The sequence below is a fragment of the Synchiropus splendidus genome, chromosome 13 (genome assembly GCF_027744825.2).
Source record: "Synchiropus splendidus isolate RoL2022-P1 chromosome 13, RoL_Sspl_1.0, whole genome shotgun sequence".
NCBI lineage: Eukaryota > Metazoa > Chordata > Actinopteri > Syngnathiformes > Callionymidae > Synchiropus > Synchiropus splendidus.
Window position 1 is genome coordinate 15,621,882 of NC_071346.1, and position 19,941 is coordinate 15,641,822.

Here is a 19,941-nt window from a genome sequence, read left to right on the forward strand (position 1 = left end):
GCTGCCTTTCCTCTCAAGAGTTATGGAAAGAGTAGTTCTCACACAAATAGTTTCCATTTAAAGCTTTGCAGAGCACCGAAACTGCACTTTTGAGGGTCTCAAATTACATTGTAGTGGAGACTGACTCTGGCAATGCTGCATACTGGTGCTCCTTCATCTGACATTTGACACAATTTATCTTCATATCTCGTCACTATTAGAGCACTGGGTGGTAGTGAAAAGTAAAGCCCTACATTGGTTTACATCTTACCTTACTGATAGTGGGAACTCAACCTAATGTATAGTGCCACTTTCCAGTGGAGTGCCACAAGGATTCATTCTGGGACCCTTACTATTTCCTTTGTACCTTCCTCCCTTGGGCCACATTTTTAGGAAACGTGGAATTCCATTCCTTTGTTATGCCGATGACTGCCAAATCTTTCCCATGTCACAAACGGCTCAACAAATCCAGCCTCTTTTAGATTTTTTTAAATGATGTCACTGCATGGATGGCTCTTAACCACCTCAGTTTTAACACCAAAAAACAGAAGTGATTCTGCTTGGTCAGTGAGTCTCTTCCAAAAGTTGAACTTGGCTGCTTAAATCCATTTTTAAAATTGTCTGACACCAATCTTGGTGTTTTAATTGATCCACTCTTTTACTTGTCAAAAGCAAATTTGCTCGGTTTTAAAGAAAATTTTCGATCACCTAGCAGCAAGCAAAAATAAATAGTGTCTTATCTAGGGCGGACCTTGAAAAACTTTTATTACTTCCACCTCTGGACTACTGTAATACACTTTATTATGGGGTTAGCCAGACCTCTCTCGCCCGTCTTGAACTGGTGCTGGTGCCTGTCTTCGAACGGGAACACGCAAACATGATCACGTCACCCCCACTTTGTCGCCCCAGCAGTGGCTCCTCGTACAATATAGGATCCATTTCAAAATCCTTCTGTTTGCTCTCAAATCCTCCATGACCTGCTTGAGCCATACAGCCTTACACGGACTGCTAGTCAGCTGCTCTTAGTCGCTCCTAAATGCAGACTTCGGTCAAAGGGTGACTGGACCTTCTCTGTGGCAGCCCCAAAGCTTTGGAATCTGCTCCCTGTGAACCATCCCCAGTTTTTAAAAGTTCATCTCTTCAAAAAAAAATCTTTTTAGCCTGGCCTTCAAGTGTGATTTGATGACGTGTTTTTCTCTTCTTGTGTTTTATGTTATTAGACTTGGACTTCTGACCCTTACCTGTGCATCACTTTCGACAACTTGGCTTGGTTTAAGAATGTCCTTTATATTCATTCTGCTAGACGTCTGCGAGAAATGAAGAAGCCATTTGGTTGACCCTGATTTTGAAATGTTCTGGCTTCAGCACAAGTAGAACTTGATTTGTTTGCCAGCATGAGCCTCCAACATAAGGTTAGATCCCCAATATAAATATAAGTTTGTACCGTAGTGAGCTTGCAATTAAGCTACCAGCAGAAAGACAAACAAGTCCTTGGCTGTGTTGACTGATTTTTGTCTGAGTGCCCATCAAGTTGGATAACATCCACATTTAACTGTGCCAATGAGCGCGGAGTTCTTCTCCGAAAGCGGTAAACTGCTGACAAATAGCTCCTTATTTGAAAAGAAGCCAGCTTTTGAGCCGCTTTTATCCAACCCCAACTTACCTTCCGCTTAGCCCAACAGTACAGTTTTCCTCTTTTGAAGTGAATGCAGAGAAAGAACAGGCTTCATATTATCCTCTTTTGTGAGTGACATAACATGTTTGTATTTGAGAAACACGTCAGTCTGCAATCAAAGCTGAATGCGCTTCATCTTCATATGGTAATGTGCACCATTCGTGTTTTAATTGCACAGTTGGGACGACCAATATTTTCACCCATTTTGTGGCGCCAATGCTATTTGAATATGCCATATGTTATGATAGAACTTTTGAGCTGAAAGGATCTGCTACCGTGAGAAAGTGCATAAATCAAATCAGCTTCACGAATCGTTCATGTACGGCGACAAATATTCATGAAACAATGGCCGGCTTCCTCGACAAAATGAGTCATAAAAGTAACACTGTCTGATTTGGAGTAGTGTGGAAGAACTTTGAAAATTGAAGTGTTGTCCATCTGCTGCATCCTGTACGAGCTGCCGGAGGCATATGGCAGGGACAGAGCTTATATATTCTCATCTATGTTATGTAGCAAGTGCCAGCACGATCGAGTCTTTGTGGGGGCTGCTACAAAGGTAGATATTAGAGTGGCCGATGAAGTGTGAAACGGTGTCCTCATTTTCAGATCCTGCTAGAACAACTATTTCACTGAACCCTCAAATCATTTTTTTTTCCAACTCAGAACATAGAAATAGTCTTGTATTTGTTTTAGTGTTGGGTGTTGACTGACCGATGAAGCTTTGTGATTCACTGTGGAAGCTCCATAATTCCACACAAGGATTGATACAAGCCACTGTGGGAGCCTGCTGGACTGAAAAACACACCTCAATTGTCTGGACCTTTCAAACATTTTTATTGCTTTAATTCGCTATATTATTGTAGTATTATTGCCCGCTCATTAGCCCTGTCAATCCTCAAGTTTTCTTCACCTGCTGAAGTCGGAAGTTGTGTGCAGGAGCACCTTCAAAACATTGACTTATTAAGGAGTCAGAGTAATGAGTTCTGAATCACCTGAAGGATGAGCTTCTCCTAAAGGATGTTCCATGCTGTAATTGTTTTCTGACATGAATATCAAGGAACTATTGTCAGCATGTTTCCATGTTAATAAAAACAGCCATGAAGACACCTCGCATTTTCACTGTAAAATGCATGGAACACACTGTATAGCTTTGTTTGTTTTAGTGAGTTTCGATGACTAACTGAGACACGGATGGAACTTATTTTGGTTTTTACAGAACCATTTGTAAAGAAAACCAACATCTTCAAGTCTGGGGTTATTACACTGTTATTGCATTCTCAGGAGTCAGAATAAAGAGCCCATTTAATATCTCCTGTTCTCATCTAAACTTTCCTCTATATCTTTGCTATCGCCATGCTGCAGGAAACATTTATGATCTGAAATACATTTGTTTACAGTATTAACTATAAATAAATAAATATCAATGAAAGTGATGCAGGTATATATGTATATTTTTTACCTAATAACAATGAGCCCCATGTGACACCCATAACTGAAAAAAGTTCTTATTTTATTCACTAAAGAGTTTCTTTTATTGTCCTTGTTTTCGATCCGACAAATGCATGAATTGTGTTTATATCAGAGACATGATTTCCAAATGTGTGACTGCAGCACTGCTTTACATTTTCCTCTCCCTATTTTCTCTCCCTCTGTCATGTTCACTTTCAAGACTCTCCGCTGATGAGGCAGATCAAGAGCACCTCAGGCGGTTCAAGAAGTTCAAATATTCAACACTTTAGTCAAACATTTTATTCCCATCTCTCATAGAAATGCGGCTCTGGAGAGATTCATCATTCATTGTCCTTGTCACCACAGCCAGACGGCTCTTGACTATAGCTCCACAATTACTGCAGTCATTTGGTGGCTGTGGAGCGGCGTGGCAATCCTACAGTCGGTTTGTGGAACGTGTATTCTTTATAATTCATCGCCCGGCTTTGGTAAACAAGCTAATTCTAATTCTGGCTTATCTGCGAAGTTGTCGCAATTTCAAGGTAATATGTTCCGTCACACTACGGAGTCGCATGAGCGGCTAAGTGGATTTTGATTTGCATGACTGTGATAGCAAAATATAAAACGCTTACAAGCACAAGATTTATTTTTTTTTGGTCTGAATCTGCGTACAGTATCACTTTGATTGAATTACTTGCGTATGTTTCGGTTCAACCACACAGCTCGCGTATGTGATGCTCACAATATTGTTTTCCAAGAGTTTCATTTTCATGTCTCTTTCAACGAAGGATATGATGCAAACTAAACACAGCTTTTTTTACCGTCAGGGATGAGGCTGTGAACTGTGTGGGAGTCACTGTAGAAAACGTACTATTTAAAAAGTTTTTTTTCTTGCTGTGCGCTTCTTGCAAAGTGAAGGTAACGCTAATTCAATTCTACCTCGGTCCCCATTGAAAAAGCTTTTTTTTTGCAACACTGAAAAATCGATTCAGTTCAGAGCTGATATTTCTTTCGCTTCAGATGAAAATCAAAAACTCAAGAAATGGCAATGAAATGATCAAAACGGATTTGTAAGACAGCAAAAGTCCAGCGGTATGTTTACCCAGCTCTTTTTGTTTAGGCACCATGGAGTCTGAGTCTCTGGCTAACTAAAAGTAATGTACTATACCCTTCTAATGCAAGTGTTTTTAGATTTCATGCTATCATCTACCTCCACAAGCCACACCTGCATTATATCATCCCCCAAAAATGAGTATGCTGTGTAGCCAGAAATGAAGAATAAAACTGTGATAATGCAGTCCTTCCTGCGGAGAAGCCTGCGGTGCTCCACTTCTCCTCAACACATCCATTATCTCACCTTGTCTTTCACCCAGCTGGCACCCTCTACATCACTCTTTCTTCTGTCATCTTTTTGCATCCCCTTCCCAGCATTATTCACTTTGTCTCAAACCCGCCAGCTCTGTATGGGCATGCAGTGGCCCCTGGGTGCTTCATTACTTTGTCATTGCAAGGTGGCCGCACCTTTTGACTCCCCTCCTGGAGAACAGCTCTATCTCCATCACTGCCACTGGCTCATCTGTTTTCTACACCCTTGAATTAAAGCTGTACTCCTTATGCAGAGTCAACCGGTGCTCATTGAAAAAGATATCTAAGAAAGTAAGATCAAATGTTTCAGAAGAGGTTGTTTGCACCGCTTGTCTCCAAGAAAAATTGAATTAGTGTTGGAGACCACATTTGCTTGGACTATTAACCCTTAAATTTGCGGTACCAAATAACGTCACATCTCTATCGAGATATGGACATGCCCATCAAAAATACACAGACAGCTTTGTTTATTGATGAAGAGTACATAATACTCTTCACACGGTAGCACAAAGATTTAGGTAATAACGGAGTTGAGACAGGCAATTCTGCATTTACTGAAGGCTCAGTTAATCGTGATTTTCCTTTTGTAGTCGGGCGTTGAACTGCAGTGAAATGACTTGGATATTAGTTTTCTTATCCAACTCAGCTTCTTCTGTTGTGTCTGAGCGCACAGATATTCAATGAAGCCGGCTGTCAATCACTGAATCATTGGGGAATCCTATCTATCCCCAATATTTTACTGATACGTTTCTTTTGACTGTTGTAACAAAATTATACAAAATAATGTTTAATAATACTATTGCAGAAAGTTAGTCTTCGCTGAAGCCATAACAGTAGTGTATCAATATCAAGATATTTTGCTTTAATATCAAGCTATGATATTGTGGCCATTTCATTTCATCCTACAAAAAGTAAGTTGCACTGTGTCAGTGCCAGAGGATCTAGAGAGGAAGCGTGATATTGTATAAGGAAGACAGGAGCATCTGAGAAGCATGTGAGGGATGTGCAGGATAAGTATGAGAACGGTGAGGGAGAGGTGAGGTGTGCTGCACGAGTGACGGACGGATCATGTAGAGAGGTTTGGAGGTGAAGGCTGCGGCTGCACTTCAACAGAAAACATCAGTTGTGAGACCATCGTGCAAGACTGTTGTTAGATCTTTGAAAACTAGTATTGGAATCAATTTTCTGCAAGGCACTATTTCATGCTGAACACAGTGAAGAGCAAATGAAGCGTATGATGCAGTGTCTCGATATCCCCCTTGTCTTGATTTAAAAATGTGTGGGTCTTCATCAGAATTGTCTCTGTAAGCCCATTATTTTAGCGCCATCTATTCTCAGTTCCACACGGCCTCAAAAATGACTTCCATTCAGCATTCTGATTTATTTTATTTATTTCACTTTCTGCATTGTCGCACAATGGAGTTGTCCACACCACACCCTGGTGATTTAGACGTATTCACTCATTTACCCTCCAACCCACCAGCAGCCTTTATTATTTATCACCCTGAAAGACAGTTATTATGTTGCATATTAATAACCAGATCTTATTGACAGTGACTGCAACACACCCCCGTCGCCAGTCTGCCTTTCACAGAAGAATGGCGAAGCACGGCCAAATCTCTGTTGCTGCAGTCATGTTTATTCCACGCAGCAAAAACTCAGCGGGGATGTTGACTGTCGTCGGGTGTCAGGAATTATCATGTTAAGTAGAGAAGACATTTTGCTGTCTGTGTTTAGAGAGCAGCAGTAACCCTGTCAGATTGAGGATAAGTGCCACACTATGAATGAATGAATGCATAAAAGCGTTTTATGTGCAGAAACTGACGTATAAAATACTTCCTCATTGTGAGTCACATGCTATTTGACTGTGATTAAATACATTATTATTGTGATGTGGACAGAGTCTTATGTTGGATGTGAAAATATCAAGAACAGAACTGTTTGCGTTTTGTCTTTGAAGGCTTAATATTATTGTGTTCCCTCCACAAAGATGGGCCGTGTTAACAATCCAAATCCTATTGCCACACCACAGTTCCTTTACTTTAATCTGATCTGATTGGGTGAACTTTTCGCGCGGCGACACCCACACATTCATCTCAGTTTTGTCACACGTAAAGTGACTGAACACGGACGCGCATTCACTGCTTTAAACTGTGAGTGAGTTTGATCTGACACCGCGGTAACATGATGACCCAGATAACTGAATTAGTGCGTTAGCACAGCTAAGATCAGACGTTGAAAATGCATGAAAACAGATTAATCCGACAATGGGAGCAGATTTCTAATTTTTCTTTGTCGGAACACACTGACATGGATAGTGCTGACTATGACAATATTGGACTGGGTGTTGTGTGCCAGTGTGAGCTTCTCTTTTTCCCAGTGAAACTTAAAACCAGATCAGCCTTTTGGTCTGATTTCTCAGTGGTTCTGAGCATCGCGCATAGTTCAACCTGACACTGACGTTGACGCAGTAGTGAGTGTCAGATAATACGTTTACGTATGTGGCCTCTCTTGTAATAGAAAGCCAACGAAGGAAGCACTCCTCCACTGTGTTGACTATGATACCAACTCTAGGATGGTGAAAGTGTCCAGCCATTGTTCCTCTTAAGTTGAACAAGTTGACCATTCAGTTCGCTGTGTCTTGCATCCCATATAACAATCTAAAGGCCCATTAATGCTCAAAGTAAAATACAGTTCTGGATACGGATGGAGCCTTCTGTCTGTGCTCTGCATTCATTTTGCCTGCATTTCTACGGGTCGCCTCAAAGCTTACGGATACGGACCAAACTGCGCAGTACCAACGGAAACTGTGTGGGGCAGTGTTGCTCTTACTGCCTGATGTGTGGCTCTAACGAAACATGAAGAAGACTTGACATTGGTGGAAATTCTCTATCCTCCACTAGTGGTATAATTAACGTCCACCACCTCCCCCAATGCTTTGTTTCCTCTTTTGTGCAAGAGGAGCATCAGTACTTCTTCCACAGTCACCATGTTTGTTAAGGAGTTTGTCGTTGTCGTAAACCTTTGACTCTGGACTGCTCCCCTCGTGGATATATTGGTGAGCAGCAATTTCACCGTTCAGAACACATGAAAATATGTTCAGTGACAGGAAGATAGTTTGAAAACAGATCAGTAAATTTTGCACGTAGGGAGAGCATAAACGGGCCTTAGAACAACTCTGGCACTGTATTCTTTCTCTATTCACAGTTGATCCAAAAGAGATCATGATGCTGTTGGAGAATAATTTGATATGTCACGTGCAATGGTTAGTTAAATGGTAACTTGTTTCCCAGCGCCAATGGAATGTTGGGGAAATATCCTGTGGTGGATTTCAAATACACCGTAGAAGAACCGGAATATCTGTTTTGTCTAGAGTACCCTAACGTTCTTGTCACCTGTGTGACAATGTGTATCTGCCCTCGATCCAGTCTCTATTTAATATGTTTGTACTTTGAATCCATTGAGTCCAAGCCATGCCAAGCAAGACAAAGCGATGCTTCTACTACTTCTGTGGCTCCCGACTCTACGGCCTAAGAAGTGTTTAACCCACTGGCCGGTCCACAGTGCCACCTCTCTTCACGGAGGTAGTATTGCTAAATATCGTGGTTCTCTCTCCACAACATGTAAACAGGGGAAACCCGTGTCACTGCCCTATTTGCTTCTTCATCCCGTTTTGCTTCCAGGGCTCAGGCTTATGACGTCATTTCCTGTCCGCATGCGCTCATTGGTATTTCAAGACGTAATTTATAGTATATACTCATATTAACTGAGACCTCGTAGGCAAGATAGAAAACTGTATATATATATATATATATATATATATATATATATATATATATATATATATATAATAAGGTTAAAATACAGTTAATACGTTGGCGTAGTACTTAAGTCATTCAAAGTCTGCTTCTCTTGATGAAATACGAGTGTGTAGTGAGGCGTGGCGTAATGACGTTGCTAATGTTATTCTAATTTATGTGTCAAGCAGCTACACCCATGTGCGCATGTGGACAGGAAATTACGTCTTGAAATACCAATGTGCGCATGCGGACAGGATATGACGTCATAAGCCTGAGCCCTGGAAGCAAAACGGGATGAAGAAGCAAATAGGGCAGTGACAACCCGCTACACTCTGCGGCTTAATGGAGTGTCAGCCAAACTACTCGCCGCATGTCACTGTGGTCTACTCAAGTACTAACAGACTTTTAAACATGTACACAGACGTCAGGGGACATATCCTATTTTACTGACTATTTCATGCAGCCGGGGGAGAAAGTGGAAGGAGACAGAAAAAAAAGCCACTTTGTAATTGACAACATAAGTGTGAATGAGGTGCATCAGGGGTCGGGATTCTGAATTTACCGCCAAACATCACCAACACCTACTCAGTGTAGGCACGTACATCAAGAGTTGGCAATAAAAGCAAAGTGGTTGACTCATTGTTTTCTCACCTGAGCTGCATTTTTGGAAATTATTATCATCTGACAAGACAGTTGGAGGAGGACTGGATTTTATTCAGTCACTTCCAGCTTGGCTGCCTGAGTGACTCATCAGCTCCTTGTCCTGTTTTACCTGCGGGCAAACATCCGCCTGGCAAGGATTAAGCAGAACAGAAGTATGACATAGAATGGCTTTGGCAACCGTCCTTTCATTGATCCTAATAGAATTCACAAGACTCTTTTCTCTCCGTGTTTAGGGCTAAATCCGGCTTTAGTCATCTTCTTTCTGTGCTTCCGTTCATTTGAAGAGAGGGGCCTCTTTAAGTTGACAACTGCTTACTGCACTCATGGGTAGGGCACAGCAGATTAGTCAATTAAAAGAATCCGTAGAGGCAAATAAGCTCAGTTTTTGGTTCATTTTTAAGCTTTCATTTCCCCTGCTTAAAAGATCAATTGAAAGGAATATTGTGGAAAAAGTCTAGGACAAATGCAGAGTCCAATCATCTTAGTGAAGCTTTTTTCCTTGGCCTTGACCAAGACTTAGCCATGCTTGTGTACAACGTCCGTGAGTTTTTTGGAGGAGGATTCGGAAATCACACTTTTCTGTTTTGTGTGATTGAAGAGGATATTTCAAAGTCGTCGACATTTCCAAATCATGAAGTTTTCTTTGTGTGAGCTGGTGCTGATGTGAGTACACTTGGCAAAAGAGCCGACAAGAATTTCTACCGTTATTTTCTAACCACAACTCATGATTCTATATAGTATAGTGGCATGGGTTGTTTATTGTCAGAGACTTGTACAGGAAGAAACATGCGAGTTAGGCTTGAAAAAATGCTGGTGTCTATGGTGGAGCATATTATATAAGTCTTAAGGAAACAATTGCTTGCTTCTCAAAAACATAGTAAAACGCAAGTAAAGTGGTAAAACAAATCTGTACAGCTGTTAAATTGTAGCATTAAAGTTGTGCTGACGTACGTGGTAACATCAATGCCACTGTTTTGCAGTCATTTAACAGGCGTATCTGGTGCAGGTTGGTTGAAACAATGAGTGATTTGGTGCTACACTGTTTTGCAGACTACCAGAGACGAAGCAACCTGGTAATGGTGGAAATGTGACATATTCATTTGTAAAACTACCTTCAAGTTCTAAAATACTTAATTGTGTTTGATGTGTTGAATGACTTTTCTAACTGCAACACTGTCTGTTGTGTAAAGCTTTTCTGGCGATGAACCTTGAATAAAAATTGAATACCGAGGGCTATAAACTTGTAATTTCACATTTCTGGGGTTTCACAATACATCTACAGTCACTTTTCAAATGATTTATTTGTCTCAGAAAACTCTGGATTCAAAATACTAATGTCACGCATCAAACCGCCCCCTAACACAAAGCAGCCTCAGCATTGTTATTCACAAGCCAATTGCTCAGTAAAGATTACTTTCAAATGGGTATTATTATGAATGATAAGAATGGGCCATTTTAATGCCACCTTTCTGCCAGGAGACAATGACACAACGTGAGCGACTTAATAATGTTGGGATGGATAATTACAGCTTTGGCTGCCATCGTCATGCAGAATAAAGCGGCATTGTCAGGCAAAGATCTTTAACTAGCTGCATTTTGTGCGAGAGGCTAGTTTAAAGGTCAGGCCATTGTGTGAAATTAGCAAAGACAGAAAGGTCACAGAGATTGTTCCCCGCTAATAGATAAGCGCCAAGGTCTTAATGGGTTCATGCGTCCACATTTTATCAGCAAGTGGTGATGCACAGGAGTGGACCGCTATGGTTTTGTGACCAGTCGAAAAGCCCAGTGACGCTGACCCCACACGTAGGATACTGTTTTTGCATTCTAATCCTAAACCAGTGGTTCTTAACCTGGGTTCGATCGAACCCTAGGGGTTCGGTGAGTCGGTCTCAGGGGTTCGGTGGAGCCTCCGCCGCAGAGGTCCACCCCTCAGTCTAGTCTGCAGTTAGTGTATCATATTTTATTTTTTACTAAAGAAGGGTTCGGTGAATGAGCATATGAAACTGGTGGGGTTCGGTGCCTCCAACAAGGTTAAGAACCACTGTCCTAAACACTCCAGAAGATAGTGAAGGTGGTTGGCAAGGTTGAAATAAATAAGGTAAAGACTAATCCTAGTCAAGTAGCATGAAGCACTTAAATACAGCCACGGCAAGAGTGTGCAATGCAAGTGGTCAAAAGTAATGCTGCTAATGCACATCTCCCCACTGAGGATGTGTTTGAACAAGTCCAAATACAAGTCGTCCAAACCCCAGGAGAGATTTCTTTCCCTCTGCTGAATTTTGAAGGCCACAGGAAGAACTGGATATGGTTTTCAGGATTTTCTTTTTCCTCCAACTTAATAAAATAAATTAGTAGATGGCTGTAAATGAGAAAATAAGACAAAAGGAAGGCTGTTAATCTTTCTTTAAATGTTTGGTTTGTCACACGCATATGCTTATGCATGCACTAGTCACTGCAAACATGGATTAATGGGAATAAGGAAATGAAAATGCAAGATAGGACTTTTGTTATTTGAAGCTCTGCGGCAACGTTCTGCCTCATGCATCATCAAATTGCTTGATTCATTTTTGTTTCTTTGAAAGAGGAGGTGCAGACGTCTTAGGGCTGAAATCCTAAACATTTTATTGTAATATTTATTTATCCAACTGAATATTCCTCACACCAAAACTGCTCCTCTTCCATTGCTTGCTTTTAGGAGCTCATCTTTTGGTGGAGATCCCAAATGTCAGAAATCAATATTGGTCTATGATTTTTGCCCATTTTTACTCGGATCGACCTTGGGCTCAATCGTCTCTCTAGAGATTAACACCTCACGACACCCAAACAATCGGATGAAAAAACACACCTGTTTGAAATCCTGGTTGGTTCTAATGTCTTTTTTAAAAGATGAAATTAACCAATGGAAACATTGGAACCAGCGCAAAACACAACATGCATCATGGAGGTGGACATGCTCATGGTGGTTTTTTATTGTCTGAAAGAAACTCACTGAAACACATTCTCGCAGAACTCAAGTGATGCATCTCACCCGGACATATGGACCCGGTGAAGAGGGCTGCTCAATGTAGTATGATTCACCTTTAATGATTAGAAACTCATGTTTCTATTCATCAATTCATCCATTCCAGTTCTTCCAGCTTCTTCTTCTTCTACGTTGCATTTCAGGATACAATGTGGACGTACAGTGTGTGCAGTCAGATCGCATGTGAAAGCAGGAATTGTGAGTTAGATACTGCGATTCACTCGTAAAGCATAGGCAGCAGTTGAACACAGCGACTGAAGGTAGGGGTGACTCATTGCATTCATCCAAATGGGGCTGTGTCATGATCACTGGATTAAAGGCCTCCCACTTCAATGTGGTTTAAGACCGATGAAGAGAATTACCACAAAATGAAGGACTGAACTGAAGGAATTTTGGAAGAGGGTCTCGACCTAAAGCTGCCTTGACAGTGTACATTGTGCTATTCCAGAGTTCATCTCCGGAGGATGTTCATAGGGCTTTACAAAATGTGATTTTTTTCTTCGGGTCAAAATTTGGAGATGAAGAACCAGTCAATTTTAAGTGGTTTTTTTTTTTATGTCTGTGATTTAACATGCTAGTACTCAAACTACGGACCATGGTTGTTATTAGTAAGTGAAAAAGGTCTCAATTCGCGCTTGGCGAAGGATCACTTCCTAAGACCTTGGAGGGCTTTTGCATAAAAGTTATCCTTAGACGTCCCTGGAAAAAAAAACAACAACAACAACAAAAACAGACTAATTCTTTATGTGTATAAAACACAAAGTACTAATTCATCAACAGTCCCGTCTGGAGGAACTGCCCAAATACATCAGCGCTCAGGATGCTGCTCCTTAAGCGCTTTTAGCTTGCGCCATCGCTCTTCCACTTCAGTCTTGCTAAGGAGTTGTAAATCTAGTAAGCAGCTCCGGATGCACATGCAAGGCATAATGCGGTTGCAGTTAGTGTTAGCTATGCAGCCTAACCAGGCCCCATAAATAAAGCAGACATGTGCACGACTGCATGAAGAATGCTTTGATGTGTGAGTAAAAAGGTGGGAAAAAAGTGGTGTTGAACAGTTGGTTTGAGATTAATGATGAAGCTGTGAATTGGTGGAGTAGAACAGATGGACTTTGGTGTGCGTGAAGAGGTCATGTCAGGCTTGGAACAATTTACTGTTTGTTGTGGTTCTCTTTATCATATGTCAGCTTTACCCTCCAGAAAAAGGTATTATGAGATGCCCTGCCGACCAACGACAAGAAAGAACAGATGATATGTGTTGGCCAGGGCTTGACAGACAGCTTCTTCTTTGGCTGCTATGTTTGCGGGTTTCAAAAGAATTTCTATCTTTTTGGTGTAGGTGGCCAACTTGCTGCCTTAACTAATATAAAGTGGAGTCAACCGAGACTCATGCCAAAAGATGCCCTTAGTAATGGCCTGTAATAACAGATGCAGGATGGCATTTCACTTCTTTTCATGGTACTATCGAGCACAAGGTACTGACATGAAAACATGGAACTACCTCCCTGCATTTCTGTTTCCTCCTGTGGTAACTCACAAGGGCTAAGTGAAGGTCATTTATCAGATTTTATTGAGTATGAAACACAAGTGAAACATAAAAAAATGATGAAAAGACAGTTGTTCCTCAAAAATGTACACTGAACTGTTGGAATACCAACAGTGAAACTTCCATCCTGACTGCATGGCAGTTTTCAGTTCCCTTTGGTTGTTGACTGGTAGCGCCATCCCATGACTAACCCCAACCCCAATTTTCCCATCACTATAGAAAAAAACAGTCCTGTACCATCTCAAATAATAATATGCTGTTAATAATAATCACAAACGACAGTATTTTCTTGGACCCTTTTGGCTAATGGTGGGTTGGTGAGGCTTCACGAAACAGTCTCCTGCTTTACAGAGCCCACTAGATGTCAGCATGTGTGCTAGAATCTTTGGCTTTAAATCTCACATCATTTTTAAGGGGAGAGCACTTTGAAACTGAACTTTGAAAACAAGGCCTCATGAAGCATTGTCCTCCCTTTGTGATGAATGACAAAGCCTACTGTCAACACTCAACATGTTGCTGATGCTTTCTAGCAGGAGGACTTCTGAGTCTGTCGCCTACGGCAGCACAGTATGTGATATGAAGTTTGCTTCAATGGAATGCTTGTGAAACAAGCAACTTATGTAACGTAATGCAGATGGCTGACCTCATAGCCACCTTTGACGCCTTTGGAGTGGGAACGTATAGAACAATCTGACGGACGTTGGGCAACTTAAAGTTTTCGGAGGTGACACTGCCAGCCATGGAAGCAGAGGGAGGCTGTTGTTTGCCAGATGCTGAGTGGAAACACACGCAAAATGTGCTTGAGCACTGTTGAATGAAGGGAACAACGTCTCTCTGAGCGATGTTGCCACAGTATTCTGACTCATCCCTTTTCTCACTAAATGCTTTCTTGGCCCCAGATGTCATCAGTTAAACCCTTCTTTTAGAGAAGTGTAATTTCCTGTGTTTCATGTTGGTAGCAACATTTCCCACATTAATATTCCATCCTGAGAAAGAATCCGTTATCATATGTCAAATGACTGGCGCATTTCAAAGGAGCTCACAATACATTTCTTCATGATATACAGGAAAAATCAAGTGCGTGATTCTTCTTTCAAGAGGATGGCGCAGTCACAGAAATCCAAATGCTTGCCGCTACTACAGAGTTGTATATCCCCAACTGAAAGACAATGTTCAATTATTTGTTGTCTTTGTACATTATGACACTATGACACAAAAATAATTCTTCATGATACAATGAAGATCCTTTATTTGAAGTTGTTGCCTGAAAAAAATCAGCATATGCATGTCATTATGAGGAACAGGGTGTTCATGAGGTTCCTTCGTGCCCCTTTTTCTGTTTGTTACTGTACAATAAATACTGTTTTGATGAGTCTATTAAGAGATCCATTTCACCAATATTGTACGTCTTCTGTCGTCCTGTTATGCAGCTGCGTCAAGTGAGTGTGAGCTGATGGCCGAAAGTGACTAGAGGGGATCGACAGAAGAAGAAAACTGAAGACACGTTCAGACATACACAGCCTCTGCACTCCGCTGCGCGAAGAGAACCCTCAACCAGAGGGTCTGTTTACCTATCGTCTTGGGGGAGTCCTTGGGAGAAGTTTGGTAATTTGAAAGAAGACAGTCAGGAGGACAACAACGAGACAACGGTGGGAGCAGATAACAGGTATGTCTGTTCATTTGTCTTTTATCACCAAGTGTGCACTGGGGAGCTGTCAAACGGCTTGTTGTTCGGTCTGATAGTGTCATGTGTTGGTGTTCTTTGCACTTGTCAACCAATTCCTATTATGTGAGAGAGCATTTCAGGCCCATTTGTTATTCAGTTTGGAGCTATAGGGAGCACTTATTTCTTTGGATGCTTCGGGCTCTGTTCACCTAAAGCTGTTTCGTAGCTCCCGCTTAAAATGGCGTACAAAAACCACATGTTCTATATTTCAATTTTCTTTTATCATTGTGTCATATTCAATTATAATAATGTTAATAACCAATTAATATTAATATTAACGGAATGTTATAAGTGGAGTAACATTCAAAGAGGCTTGAGAATATCGTGGTGCAACAGACACGAAGAGATCTGCACTCACAACACGGCGACAAGGCAATACATCGTGACCTTCTGCGCGGTGCTGGATGAATGTTTTAGAACCTGTTCTGCACTTCACCTTGTCCATGGAAATGCTTACATATTCAGTGTGGACTGTTGACTAGCCATATCATTTTTACCCGCAAGACATTATATATACAATCTATACAAAGTGCAATGTGTGCAGGTGCCTCTGGTGTCTGTAATGGGTGGTGAAGGAGGTCAATAAATTGGACATCACAAAGTTTGTTCAGTCCAGTTATTTACCCAGTCTGGTTAGATGGCAGCTATTATACACATACAAGTTTCCGTTGGGGATTCATCGAGTCAAGTCATTTGTTATCTCACATATTTTGCTGCTCTCAGATAGTTTTTGGCTGCCTATTTTAATTTTAGTTTCAGTCGAGTCTTTGCCTCAAGCTGTAATTATACTGTAGTTAATAATAGCATTAGTCACGTCTATATTATTTCATGGCCAGGACAGTTTTAGTTGACTGAAAAGAGCATTTTAGTCGTAATTTTGTCTTCCATTTTCATCTAGTTTTTCTCAAAAATAACACCAGGATCAAAGTTTAACAGAGAAACGAACAGCACAGAGAGCTGGTGATGGGGTTGTAAACACAATTTACAGTTGACCAATAAGCTCACTGGCGCTCCTTCCACTCTGTGATGCCACTACTTCAAGCCCTAAATCTTGATGTGAGTAGAATTAGGTGGACGACATCTTGGCTTTTTGCAGCGTGAACTGTTTTGTTTTCCAACTGCATGGGGCGGAGGGTTGATTGCCATATATGGTCCCAACACTAGATGGGAGAAATGTTTACACATTCTTAACAGGAAAAAACAATACAAAACCAAAAAAGAACATTATACCATCGTTTGTGTTTTGGTCTTGATTTTTTGAAACAACATTTCTTTAGATTTTACCTTATACTCTATTAACATATTAGCAATGGTTATCGTGTGGCCAGGGTTTTCTCTATCAACTATTCCTGATAAAGATGAAAGCAACACTACTGTCAGCAACAGTGTCTAAGGTGCATCTGCTGTCACCACGGTCATCCATCATTTATTTGTGAGCCGTGCTGCTTCCAGACATGTATGATACAGAGAGGTGTATAGGCACTCTATCAATAGCAGCATTCTGTTCACGCATCATTTTACTTAGATATGTATGTATAGGCGTCTGGATTATGTTGTCTTTGGTGAAAGAGAGTCATGGGATTACATTTTCAGGTGGAACAGAAAACCCATAGCTTTAGGTGTCATTTCATCCACGCCTCCATCTTGTGGGTTTTTTTCTATCCAAAAAGGGAACCAGATGTATAATGCAGTACAGTGTATAACCAGAGAAGTGGGCAAAATGAGCCTCAACCAATTTTGTATGAAGTTGAACTGTAGCTATTGAAGTGGGGTTTTCTATAGTGGTCTGTCAATAGTTATCCATTCTCTGTCCCACCCTCAAAAGTAGGCTCTATAGCATGCAGTGTGAGTAGTTAAAATGCTTTTTGAATGAGAGAGAAACAGTCATCAGAGAATGATGTGATATCCAGTCGAAATGGTGGTCAGATAAATAAGTATTTCAAGTGGAGAAATTCAGTTACTTGAAGGAAACCCATGAATGAGCAGCTTGGGTCATAGTTGTTCATTGTTATGTTGAGTGTCGCAGAGAGGCCTTTCACACTGACAGGGTTCTGGAACTGGTGCTGTCCTGGATTCTCAGAACCCCCCCCCGTTCATAGTGGTTTAAGGAACTCAAGTGAGGGGCTGCAAAAATGTATTACTCAGTTGGAAGTAAACTCTCTCCAATATTCTAAAAACATTGTCTAAAGGGACTATTCGTTTTTCATACGTCAAGCATGCAATGACATTTGATGAGCAAGAGACATAGAAGACGATGACGCACCTGGCTTGTAAAAACGTATGTGAGTTCATGTTGCTGTGAACAAAGCATGTAGTTGATTTAATATAAAATAATTTCCAGGACTTCCTCAACTTCATAAACCGAAGATACAGCACATCCACTGATGATGTCACAGTTTGCGAGCTTGGACCATCTTCTCCATCTCATCCTCCCTGCCACAACATATCGGCATTGGGAAAGTGGATGTTTGCGTCCTATACTGACGACAAAGGCAGCCTTCAACTTTCTTTCAATGGAAGCACATGTTCTGCCTTACATGACACACGCTGATGCTGTGGTGTTGGCGGAGGTTGGGGTTAGGTAAGGCACTGTATGGCGCTTCTTTCATTCTGCATCTAACAAGTTGTCAATTGCTATTTAAAGCCCCTCAAGCGGCTGTGCATTTCAGTCACTTCCGTAAGGAGGACTGCTACACAAGGGGTTATAAATAGCAACTGACGAAGAGAGCTTCTTAACATCTCGCCTGGAACGCTACACAAGAAGGAAAGCATTTCTTACTCCATTAAAACTGCGTGTCAACATGCAACAAAGAAGGCTGCCTTTGCCGTCAACAAAGGACGCAAAAGTCCACTCTCCCAATGTCAAGATATTATGGGAGTGAGGATGTTATGGCTTTTCCAAACCAGGTTTATCCCCTGTCTGAAAATACCAGCTGGTTCAGGATAGCTAACCAGAACCTTCACAGAACCGTGCCGATGTTAAAAGCCTGAGGGTGACACTGAATCTATAAACCAGAGCTTCCCTCATTTCTGGGAAAGTTCACTCAAGGTTTTCACCTTTCTGGATGGGATCTGGATGAGCAAAAAACAGAACTCTTTATAAAGGAATATATTAAGTGAATTAAAAACAATAAAACGTAGGTATATCATGTGTTAGAAAAAAACGTATGTGCCATCACCAACACAAAATTTTGACAAAATACTTTCTGCACGCATTGTAACTACATGTTACACACTCATAAACTAATCATTTGGCATAAGTTAAGGGGAATTTCAGCCTTTAGTTTAGTGATCATGCAGATCACCAACCCCTGTTGTTGACTTTGCTGCCATGGTCCATCAATGAATTAAGCTGTGCAGGATGAGCACTGCATGGCAGGTGGTGGGCGGGACCCCAGAAAAATCATCTGCAGCAGCATTGCTGATTATTTTTAGCTTTTGACGGAGAGATTACACGCTCAGTAAGCAGAAATGTCATGCGTTTTGAACGTCGGACAGACCACCGAGTAACATTTTGGGCCCGTCAACAAAACCTCCCACACGTTTCATCCCGTATTTGCCATCTAAACAGCCACATTTTACTCTTCACCTTCATGTTATTGGCATTAAATGAAAGTGTCAATGAAATAATTTAGACTAAAATAACATTGGTTTTGTGAGCCGTTCATTGTAGCTGAAATTACAAGGATGTCTCCTTTAGATTCCGTCATTCTTCTATGAATGTAGACATCATTCGCTGCCAGGTCTGTGAGTTCTGTTCTACCATATAAATGCTTTTCCTTCCTCAAATATTTTCAATATTCTCCTCTCATTTGACTGAGGCAGGGGCTTTGTTTACAGCAACAACGTCAAACATGATGACGGTCGGCCTGGATTCATCATGATGGCTGTCCTTTAACTGCCCTTGTGGAAGGCTTGTGTTCGGGGCTGGATGAGGATAGTCCCCGTCGGTGAGGGCTCTGGGAGCTCTGATGTCACAGCTGGAGCATGATTGGCTTCAGCCGCTGTGCTCCAGGATTTGGGTGTCCTCTGAAGACCACTTTTCTCTTCAAGACATGCTTGCATCAAATCTTCCAGGGAAGCATTATGGGCAATTGGGCAAGTGCACCCTAATACAATCAAGGTCAACTTTTAGTTCGTAATGTACGATAAAACAGAGGCACCAAAATAGAAGAAATGTTAGCATAACACAGCTTAGTAGTTGGTGAGAGACAGGACAGTAAGAGGTGCCTGTCAACAAATAAAATGGGTGTTGTCTTAGTCTTCATCATTATTGAACTGCATTGTGCACCACCGGACAGAGTGTGAGCAATATACCGGCGAGGCATACGACACACTAATGGTTTCATCATGTTTATCTTGTTTTCATAAGCCATAATGGAAATCTCATTTCAATGTATTGCACAGCCATTTTTCGTCCCCACTCTTTCTACACATGGTGGTTTTCCCAACGGCCCATACTGGCTACTTCAGATAGCAAGGGGACAAAAATAACGTGGTGCCTCATGTGGCAGGACCGAGGGTATTTATAGAAGAGCTATTTCATTCGGCAGATGATTTGGAGTTGATCTACCACCAAGGACAAGGGTCCAGAGAACTCAAGCTGGTGTTGACATTGATGCTCTGGTTGACATTAATGTTTTGCAGAACTAAGTAGCCAATGATTTAACACAAAGATGTATTATAAAGGCTCATTCATGCAGATTTGGGCGGAGCCCT

At 41.3% G+C, this 19,941-nt stretch overlaps 1 protein-coding gene across 2 annotated transcripts in view; it reads left to right on the top strand.

Annotated features, from left to right (window-relative positions):
• The window catches only part of brinp2 (bone morphogenetic protein/retinoic acid inducible neural-specific 2), a 172,170-nt gene that overhangs the window by 40,844 nt on the left and 111,385 nt on the right, over positions 1-19,941 (top strand). For both annotated transcript variants that reach the window (XM_053883064.1, XM_053883063.1), the window contains exon 2: positions 14,927-15,162. The gene's annotated coding sequence lies outside the window, so the exon portion shown is untranslated. The remainder of the gene's footprint in view (positions 1-14,926; positions 15,163-19,941) is intronic.